This window comes from Dendropsophus ebraccatus, chromosome 1, assembly GCF_027789765.1.
Source record: "Dendropsophus ebraccatus isolate aDenEbr1 chromosome 1, aDenEbr1.pat, whole genome shotgun sequence".
Lineage (NCBI taxonomy): Eukaryota > Metazoa > Chordata > Amphibia > Anura > Hylidae > Dendropsophus > Dendropsophus ebraccatus.
In genome coordinates, this window is record NC_091454.1 from 205,902,803 (window position 1) to 205,912,226 (window position 9,424).

Genomic DNA, 9,424 nt, shown 5'->3' on the forward strand with positions numbered 1-9,424 from the left:
TGGGCTCTCCCCTCCCCCTGCACTCAGTCAGTGTGGCCCAGCTCCCGGCACTGCTCTCTTCCTGCTTGTTATCAGGAAGATGCAGAGAGAAGGAGCAGCTGCAGGGCCCCTCCATCCCCCTCCCCTCTGCAGTGACATCTCTTCTCTTCTGCCACTGTGTGTGCTGTCGGTGCAGAAGAGAAGGGGGAGGGGCTGCAGGCTGCCGGGTCTGGCTGGGAGAAGAGGAAGTGAAGATGGAGACCAAATGATTCCATGGAGCTTCCTGCCCTGCTTAACATGTGAGTTTTGTTTACTGTATATTTGTCTGTCTTTGTCATCTGTGTGTGTTTGTACATCTGTGTCATGTGTTTATGCATGTGAGTGTTATATCTATGTAATGTTCCTGTGTGTGTGTGTGTGTGTGTGTGTGTGTGCATCTACCATGTATATAGTGTATATTATGTAATGTAGTTCTATAGATATTATATTGTATATATGTAATCTGCATGCTTTTGTATCTGTCTGTCCTGTGTCTGTGTGTGTTAGTATGATTAGATGTATGTATATATGTAAGGTGTGTTGTGTCTGCATGTTTGTGTATCTCTGCAGTATGTCTATTTGTGTGTATGTATGTATGTGTATGTGATGAGAAGACGTTCGCCTTTTGGAGGTCCCAGTTGTGCAGGAGATCTGTGAGGCTTAGGCGCCGATCAGCTGATTGAGGATTCTCACATCAAAGATGATAGTTGTAGTAGACGTAACAGTAAGACTTTAATCAATGGATAATGTGTTTTGTAGAAAACCCTCAATAGATCTGACGAAGAAGGTTCCCCTCAAAACATCCATTGATTAAAGTCTTACTGTTACGTCTACTACAACTCCTATCATCTTTGATGTGAGAATCCTCAATCAGCTGATCGACGCCTAAGCCTCACAGATCTCCTGCACAACTGGGACCTCCAAAAGGCAAACGTCTTCTCAATTATTGCACCGACTCAAAAAATAAATATATAAGCAGCATCAGCTGCCGCAGTAGACGCAGGTAGGATAATGCACTCCATCTGAACAGAGTTTTAAAAAAGCAGCAGACACAGCACCGAAGTAGTAAAAAAATTTTGTGACTTTATTCAAACCCTCTGTGTGATGTTTTAATTTTAGTCGCACAAGAGGGAGTGAATAAAGTCACTTTGGTGCTGTCTCTCCTGCGGAATGATTGTACCGAGTCTCCTGGTTGTGTTGAAAGGGCTGCAGATGGCGTCAAGGTGTATAAACCACCACTAAAGTGACTGGCAGTGTTGGGCTTGTAGCCCCCGTGGTGAGCAGCAAGTTTAGCTACTGGCACAAATCTGTTCTGCAGTAATACGCCATATGTGCCTTATGGTGTTCTCTGCCATTTCCTTGTACATGTATACAATGGCAGATCACACCTTGATAAGGCTAGATTCACACTATGGAAAAGTACTGCCGTTGTTGCCATTTGCAAAAACGGCTGTACTCTGTATGGTGTAGGACACTGCCTTTACTGCTATGGGATCCCGGCCGGAGAGTACACACATGGTATACGCTTCGGCCGGGATCCCATACTGCTCCGCAAAGAACATTTCAGTTTTCGCCCGCCGCAATTCAGTGAATTGGGGCCGAATCCTCTGGTGCACTCCCATCTGCTTCTTCCGGTCCTAACTAAAAATCTCCAGTCTTCCAGTACTTATCAGCTGCTGTATATCCTGCAGGAAGTGGTGTATTCTCTCTAGTCTGACACAGTGCTCTCTGCTGCCACCTCTGTCCATGTCAGGAACGGTCCAGAGCAGGAGAGGTTTTCTATGGGCATTTGCTGCTGTTCTGAGACAGTTCTGGACAGTCTCACTGTGTCAGACTGGAGAGAATACACAAAGTAAAGCAATTTACTGATCTGTAACTTCTGACATCAGAGTTGAAAATTGTTTTTTCTTTACCGGATAACCCCTTTAACGCTTTAATGACCACTGATATGCCATTCATGAAGGTCCTTAAAAGTCTTATTCCAGCCCAACAGCTTGTGGTGAGGCTAGAATAAACCGTCATGGGTCTCCTCTGCTGGAGATTGTAATAGAAGAGAAGACTAGATGGTCATTTTCTCCTTCATCTTTTGAGGCTGTGTTCACACATGACATTTTTCATATGTTTTTGCAGCAATATTCTTGAAATTTCATTTAGGTTTCTACATAAATAATCCTGTTTTACCGTAACTACATAAACCAGTAACAACTGTACAAGTGACTGGCAGTGCACTAGCATTGCTGCTCACATACACAGCTCAATGCAAAGTCACTGTAGTAACATGAAAGGTTTGCCGCTGATTATGGCTATGTTCACACTACGTAAATCTACGGCCGTAGTTCTCGCCGCAGAACTACAGCCGTAGATGTGCGGCGTGGAACATAGCATTGTTTGCTATGGGTCCGCAGAAGGACCTGGCAGTTCACACAGTGAAGCGAGCGGCTCTGGCCGCTTGCTTCACTCTGTGCTATGGGAAGCTCTGATGCGGGCGCGCGCTGATGCGCCCGCATCAGAGCTCCACGGAGGAAAGATCATCCGGCCGGTAGTTAAGTACCGGACGTGATGATCTGGGCTGAGACCGGCCGTTCTGTGACCCGGCCGGAGTCACGGAACAGCCGGTCTCCTCCATAGTGTGAACATTGCCTTTGTCTGTGTATGTCGGGTGGGCCCCAAGAATCAATTTCCCTGGTGGGCCAAGGTACCCCAGTCCGACACTGCTGGGGGGTGTACGCTACAACAGAATTGTCATAATGTTAATGTCATTTAAGTGCACGAAAAGCACCCACAACAACACTGTATACAACAACAACAGTATACAACAACACAGTATACAACAACACAGTATACAACAACAACAGTATACAACAACAACAACACAGTATATAACAACAGTATATAACAAGAATAACAATGCTACTTTATTTGGTCAGAATGGATCCAGTACTAGTGTTGAGAAGAAATCCAGAACTATTCGGGTTTGGCAATGTTCTCCGAACCTGACTGCTCAGCATTTGACTCCCCGGAGCTGAATAAGTTGGATGCAGCCCTAGGGTGTCTTGAAAAACATGGATACAGCCTACGGCCTATGTTTTCTTGGGAGCCTTAGGGCTGCATCCAACTTCTGCAACTGCGGGAGTCAAATGCTGAACGTTCAGGTTCTGAGAACATTGCCAAACATTTCTGCACAACACTATCCAGCATTATAGGGTAAGGCCAAACATGGAGTATAGGGTAAGGCCAAACATGGAGTATATACTGAGTCCAAACTGGTGATAATTCAATGATAAATCTCCCCTAGTAAGTTTTGTGAAAGTTTGTGAACCCCCCTTTGCACAAGTTTGACATTACAGATGAGCAACCTTAACTCAAAAGACTGGCACAGATACATGACGTATACTGCAAACCGTTCGGCATGGATCTATAATATGGCAACCAAAGCTTTGGGCCTATACCCCAGATACCTCCAGATTTACATGGTTCTTATAGAGTGATAACTTTACCATTCCTGGAATGTGTGTGTCTGGTACTTCTGGCCAACCATGACTGCCCTACTGGCATTAGCCCTCTCCTATCCTGACCTTTATACTTCACCATGCCTTTCTAAATACTTCAGCTGAGCATCAATTGGTGCCAACTCGATACGGCCAAAACCTGAGTATCTGACTATAGGAGGGGTTAACGATGAAGATCAGGCCTATGTTAAGTATTGACAAACTATAGCACTGAATGTTCCACGTTTGGTTTAGCCTATATCTAGGGGAAGCTACAGCCAGCCTTACATTTCCCTTGTAGTGACCACTACAGCAGACATGTGGCATTACATGTGCATAGGGTTTCATCTAATGCATGTGTGGCCCAAATCCGCTAGAGACCATTTTTTGTTAGGGCCAGTTCACACGGAGTAAAACTGGTGGAATTCTTCCAAGCGTAGAGGCGCATGAGAGAGGAGGTGTGTGAGCCCTCCCATATACAGCCTGTATGACGCGAAGGCTGGCGGGCCAGTTTTACTCTGTGTGAACAATGTCCACGATGACTATCATACGCCCTTATAAATCTGAACACAATGACAGTCCTGTCTGAAGGGCGAGCCCTAGTTTTATAAAAGAGATCTAATATAGTGTAAAAATTTCAGCTTCGAAATAAATCACTTACTTGTTAGAAATGGAGTAAGTTGTGGTGGAGCTGAGGATTTTACGGGAGGGACGTCTAATGTACAGATGAGAGAAGTTGCCCATTACAGTTATTATAAATTAAAAGTCAAAATATTTAAAGAGTCACTGTCCTGAATTTTTTTTTTTTTCTTTTTGCAGAAATCAATAGTCCAGGCGATTTTAAGAACCTTTGTAATTGGGTTTATTAGGCAAATATTCCATTATCTGCATTTAAAAAGCCTTTCCCCAGGCCCCCCCCTCCTCTCCTTTCTGTCATCCACTGCTCAGAATCAGGAAATCTCAATCAGACGGATCCTGTCTGTTCTATGGAGAGGGGAGGAGGGAGGAGAGAGGGAGGAGAGATGGAGGAGAAATGTCGGCATCAGAGAGCAGAGAAAAAAGGATTACTCAGCAGGGGAGCTATTCAGATTGCTATTCAGAGGTCAGATGGGTCAGTGGTGACATCAGAGGAGAGAGCCGCGTAATGTAGCTTTTAATTAACTCTTTGTTGTCCTGTTTTGGTGTCTCGTTTCTCTCTTTCCATAGGAGAACAATGAAGACAGGGGGGAGAGCTTCAAACTGCCTTTTCATGATAAAAATTCATTTTTCGTCTAATAAACCCAATTACAAAGTTTCTAAAAATCGCCTGTACTATTGATTTCTGGGGAAAAAAAATTCCGGACAGTGACACTTTAGGATTATTATACAATACAAGGCTCAGTATAGTATAGTATCTATATTACAGCTGGAACTCCCAGACACTACCGCAACACCGCCTATGCTCGACCCAGTCTAGATCACCTAAACTTACAAACTTATGAAGATCTCTTATGAGGATCAGAGGAACTGTCGGGTTTTGGGGTGTTGTGATCATAACATGAATAATACGCCATATGAATTAAAACAGGCCTATTGATATCTTTATGCATCAAAACTGGTACATAGCAAAAAAAAAAATTCTTGTACAAGTTTGGGAATCTTTAGGTGTCTGAAATTGATCATGTTTTCTGTGAGTGCAGTGTTCTAGTGTGCCCAGCATACTGCTGACACCGTTACATACTGTTGGTCCTGTGACATCATATCTATGTCATTGATTATACTACTAAAAAAGATTAAGGAATCTGTACTAACTCTTATGTCAATGAGCAGCCAAGTGTTTGCTGGGAGTCCTTAAAGAGGTATAAAAAAACTTTATAAGTTGCTACAAACTGTGTATTCTTACGTTTCAGCACTTCCCTGGTGTTGTCCTACATCATTTTCAGGTCCCCGTCTGAGGGATCACGCCTCTATTTACGTGTATGACACATCTGGGACCAATCACTGGCCGCGGCACTGTCCCATCCCGGGCCACTAATTGGTTGAGTGGGCCGTCACCCTCATACCAGTGCGTCTTGGAATTGAAGCAAGATTACTCAGCCGGGAAGCCAAAGATGACATAGGACGACACTGGGGGTGTGCAGAAAGGTAAGAATATGCTGTTTGTTATGTTATCCCTAGGGGCGGCAATATATTAACAGTTATTTTTGAGTGGAATACCCCTTTAAAATTGGGAATTGTCCTGACTCTTTGGCCATAAAATCTCCCTAGTCCTTCCGCTCTGCATGTACCCAGCATATGCCAAGAGTGTCCAGTCTAAGTCATTATACATTGCCAAAAGTTTTTTTGATCTTTTTTTTTTAACTATATTGCATGGCTAATCCTATATATGATGTTGTATACCTTTTTGTTAATGGGAGACAATATCTTTTTATGCCATTCTAAACCCACAAAGCAGCGTACATCAGGGATACAGCATACAGTACATAAGGCAAAATCATAGAAGATCCTAGATCTATCATATAAAACATTATAACAACAGCATTGAAATCTTATAGTCAGAATTGTGTTGAAATACACAGCTTACCTGGCACAGAACTGACAGCATAGTTGACATCTAAACAGGGATCTTACAATAATGAAAATGATATAACATTAGGGCAGGCTAGTTAAACCACATAGTCTTTGTCTTCCAATAATCATCTTACATATATCTCATGTTTCAAGAACTTTAAAGCGACTTTGTACTCACAATCTGACCCCCCAAACCACTTGTACCTTCGGATAGCTGCTTTTAATCCAAGATCTGTCCTGGTGATGCAGTTATTGTCCTAAAAAACAACTTTTAAACTTGCAGTCCTGAGTCAAACTGGCGTGGCCTAGAGTACCCATGCCCTAGGATTGCACCATCTCTCTGTTCCTCCTCCCCGCCTTCTTCATCATTAGGAATGCCCCTAGAACATTTTCTCCTGTCTGAACATTGCACAGGTGCCTTAACAATCCAGCCCATGTGTCGGGCTGACACAGGTGAGGAATAGTAGAAAATATGCCTGCAGCATTCCTAATGATGAGGGGGGCGGGGAGGAGGGACAGAGAGGGTGTGCCAGCGTAATGCATACACAGTCTAGGCCACAGCAGTTTGACTCAAAGCTGCCGGTTTACAAGTAGTTTTTTAGGACAATAACTGCATCACCTGCCGAACGGACCCCAGGACAGATCTTGGAATAAAAGCATCTGACGGTACAAGCAGTTTGGAGGGGGGGGGGTCAGATTGTGGGTACAGAGTCACTTTAAATTCCCACAATATAAGGGCCAGTTCACACAGGGTAAAACTGGCGGAATTCCACGGCCGAATTCTCCGCTATGGCAGCTCACCAGCCTCCATGTCATACTGGCAGTCTATGGGAGGCTCGCGCGCCAGCATGACATGGAGGCTGGCAGGAATTCTCCGCCACGGAATTCCACCAGTTTTACTTCATGTAAACTCAGCCTAAGGTTAATTTTTGTAACTTAAATCGTATGCCCAACTTTAACCCCTTAGATGCCATAGACATGAATGATCACAACATCTAGATGGCTAGACAGGCGGAAGAAAAACAGAAGACGCATGAGGAGGATAACCGTAAAACACAGGATAGACATCAGGAGGATAACCATAAAATACAGGAGAGACATCAGTCGAAAAAACCACAAAATATAGGAGAGACATCAGGAGGAAAACCATAAAACACAGGAGAGACATCAGGAGGATAACCATAAAATACAGGAGAGGCATCAGTCGGAAAACCACAAAATATAGGAGAGACATCAGGAGGATAACCATAAAACACAGAGGAGACATCAGGAGGATAACCATAAAACACAGAGGAGACATCAGGAGGATAACCATAAAACACAGAGGAGACATCAGGAGGATAACCATAAAACACAGAGGAGACATCAGGAGGATAACCATAAAACACAGAGGAGACATCAGGAGGATAACCATAAAACACAGAAGAGACATCAGGAGGATAACCATATAACACAGGAGAGACATCAGGAGGATAACCATAAAACACAGAGGACACATCAGGAGGATCACCATAAAACACAGGAGAGACATCAGGAGGATAACCATAAAATACAGAAGAGACATCAGGAGGATAACCATAAAACACAGAAGAGACATCGGGAGGATAACCATATAACACAGAAGAGACATCAGGAGGATAACCATATAACACAGAAGAGACATCAGGAGGATAACCATAATACACTTACTTATTGGTGGTGGACGATATTGTGGCTCATATGGCCGGTACCTGGTATCCTCAAACCGAAACCCTATAAGAGAAATGAGACCGATTATCCATGGATGATACCAAGTTATGAAGTACAGTGTAGTCTATGGGAGAGCTGGCATCACCAGCTGTCTTAGACATCGAGGCTTTGTGCACACAGAGGGATATAGACAAAACACCTGCCATAATTTTCCTATTGAATTCTATTGACTCCAAAGGGAAAATGTCTCTTTGTTCAAACAAGTTTACAGCTTTTCATAGGGCCCAATAAATGTTAAAAAAAAGTCTATAAAAAGTTAGCAAATATATATATAAAAAAAAAATGTAAAAAATAAAACCTAAAGTGAAGGTTCTGGAGTGGCCATCTCCATCTCCATACCTCAATATCATTGAGCCACTCTGAGGAGATCTCAAGCACGCAGTTCATGCAAGGCAGCCCAGGAACTTATAGGAACTGGAGGCCTTTTTGCCAAGAAGAATGGACAGCTTTACCATCTGAGACAATAAAGAGCCTCATCCACAACTACCACAAAAGACTTCAAGCTGTCATTGAGGTTAGAGGGGGCAATACACAGTAATAAGAACTGGGGTATGTAAACTTTTGATCAGGGCCGTTTGGGTCTTTTTGGTTGTCATTATGATTTAAAAAGAAAAAACGTAGTAGTCTGACAATAAATGGCTTCACCAGACCACTAACCATGAGTGGGAAAAAAGTTCTTGTGTTATCATTTATATTCTCTGAAGAAAAGGATGAGAAATAAAAAATTCTGCCGGGATATGTAAACTTTTGAGCACAAATAACAACATGTATAAAAACAAAAAAAAAAACTAATCAAATTAGAGTAAGTAAAATCTTACATGTTGCTGCTGGTTGTGACTGTTTTATTTGCTGTATAGGATAATGCATAGTGGCTGCCGATGGGTCAGTACCTACAAAAATGATTGACTTTACCCATTAATATTTTCAACACGAGAAATAATAGAAGGAAGAGACATCAGGAGGATAACCATAAAACACAGAAGAGACATCAGGAGGATAACCATAAAACATATTGGGATAGAAAATAGAGACATAAAAGAGAAAGCAAATTAGAATAGGTAAAATCTTACATGTTGCTTCTGGTTGTGACAGGTTAACTTGCTGTGTAGGATAATGCATAGTGGCTGCCGATGGGTCAGTACCTACAAAAATGATTGGCTTTACCCATTGATATTTTCACCAAGAGAAGTAATAGAAGGAAGAGACATTAGGGGGATAATCATATAACACAATAGAGACATCAGGAGGATAACCATAAAACACAGAAGAGACATCAGGAGGATAATGATAAAACACAGGAGAGAGATCAGGAGGATAACGATAAAACACAGGAGAGACATCGGGAGGATAACGATAAAACAGAGAAGAGACATCAGGAGGATAATCATAAAACAGAGAAGAGACATCAGGAGAAAAACCATAAAACACAGGAGAGACATCAGGAGGATAACGATAAAACAGAGGAAAGACATCGGGAGGATAACGATAAAACAGAGGAAAGACATCGGGAGGATAACGATAAAACAGAGAAGAGACATCAGGAGAAAAACCATAAAACACAGAAGATACTGTACATCAGGAGGATAACCATAAAACACAGGAAAGACATTAGGAGGATA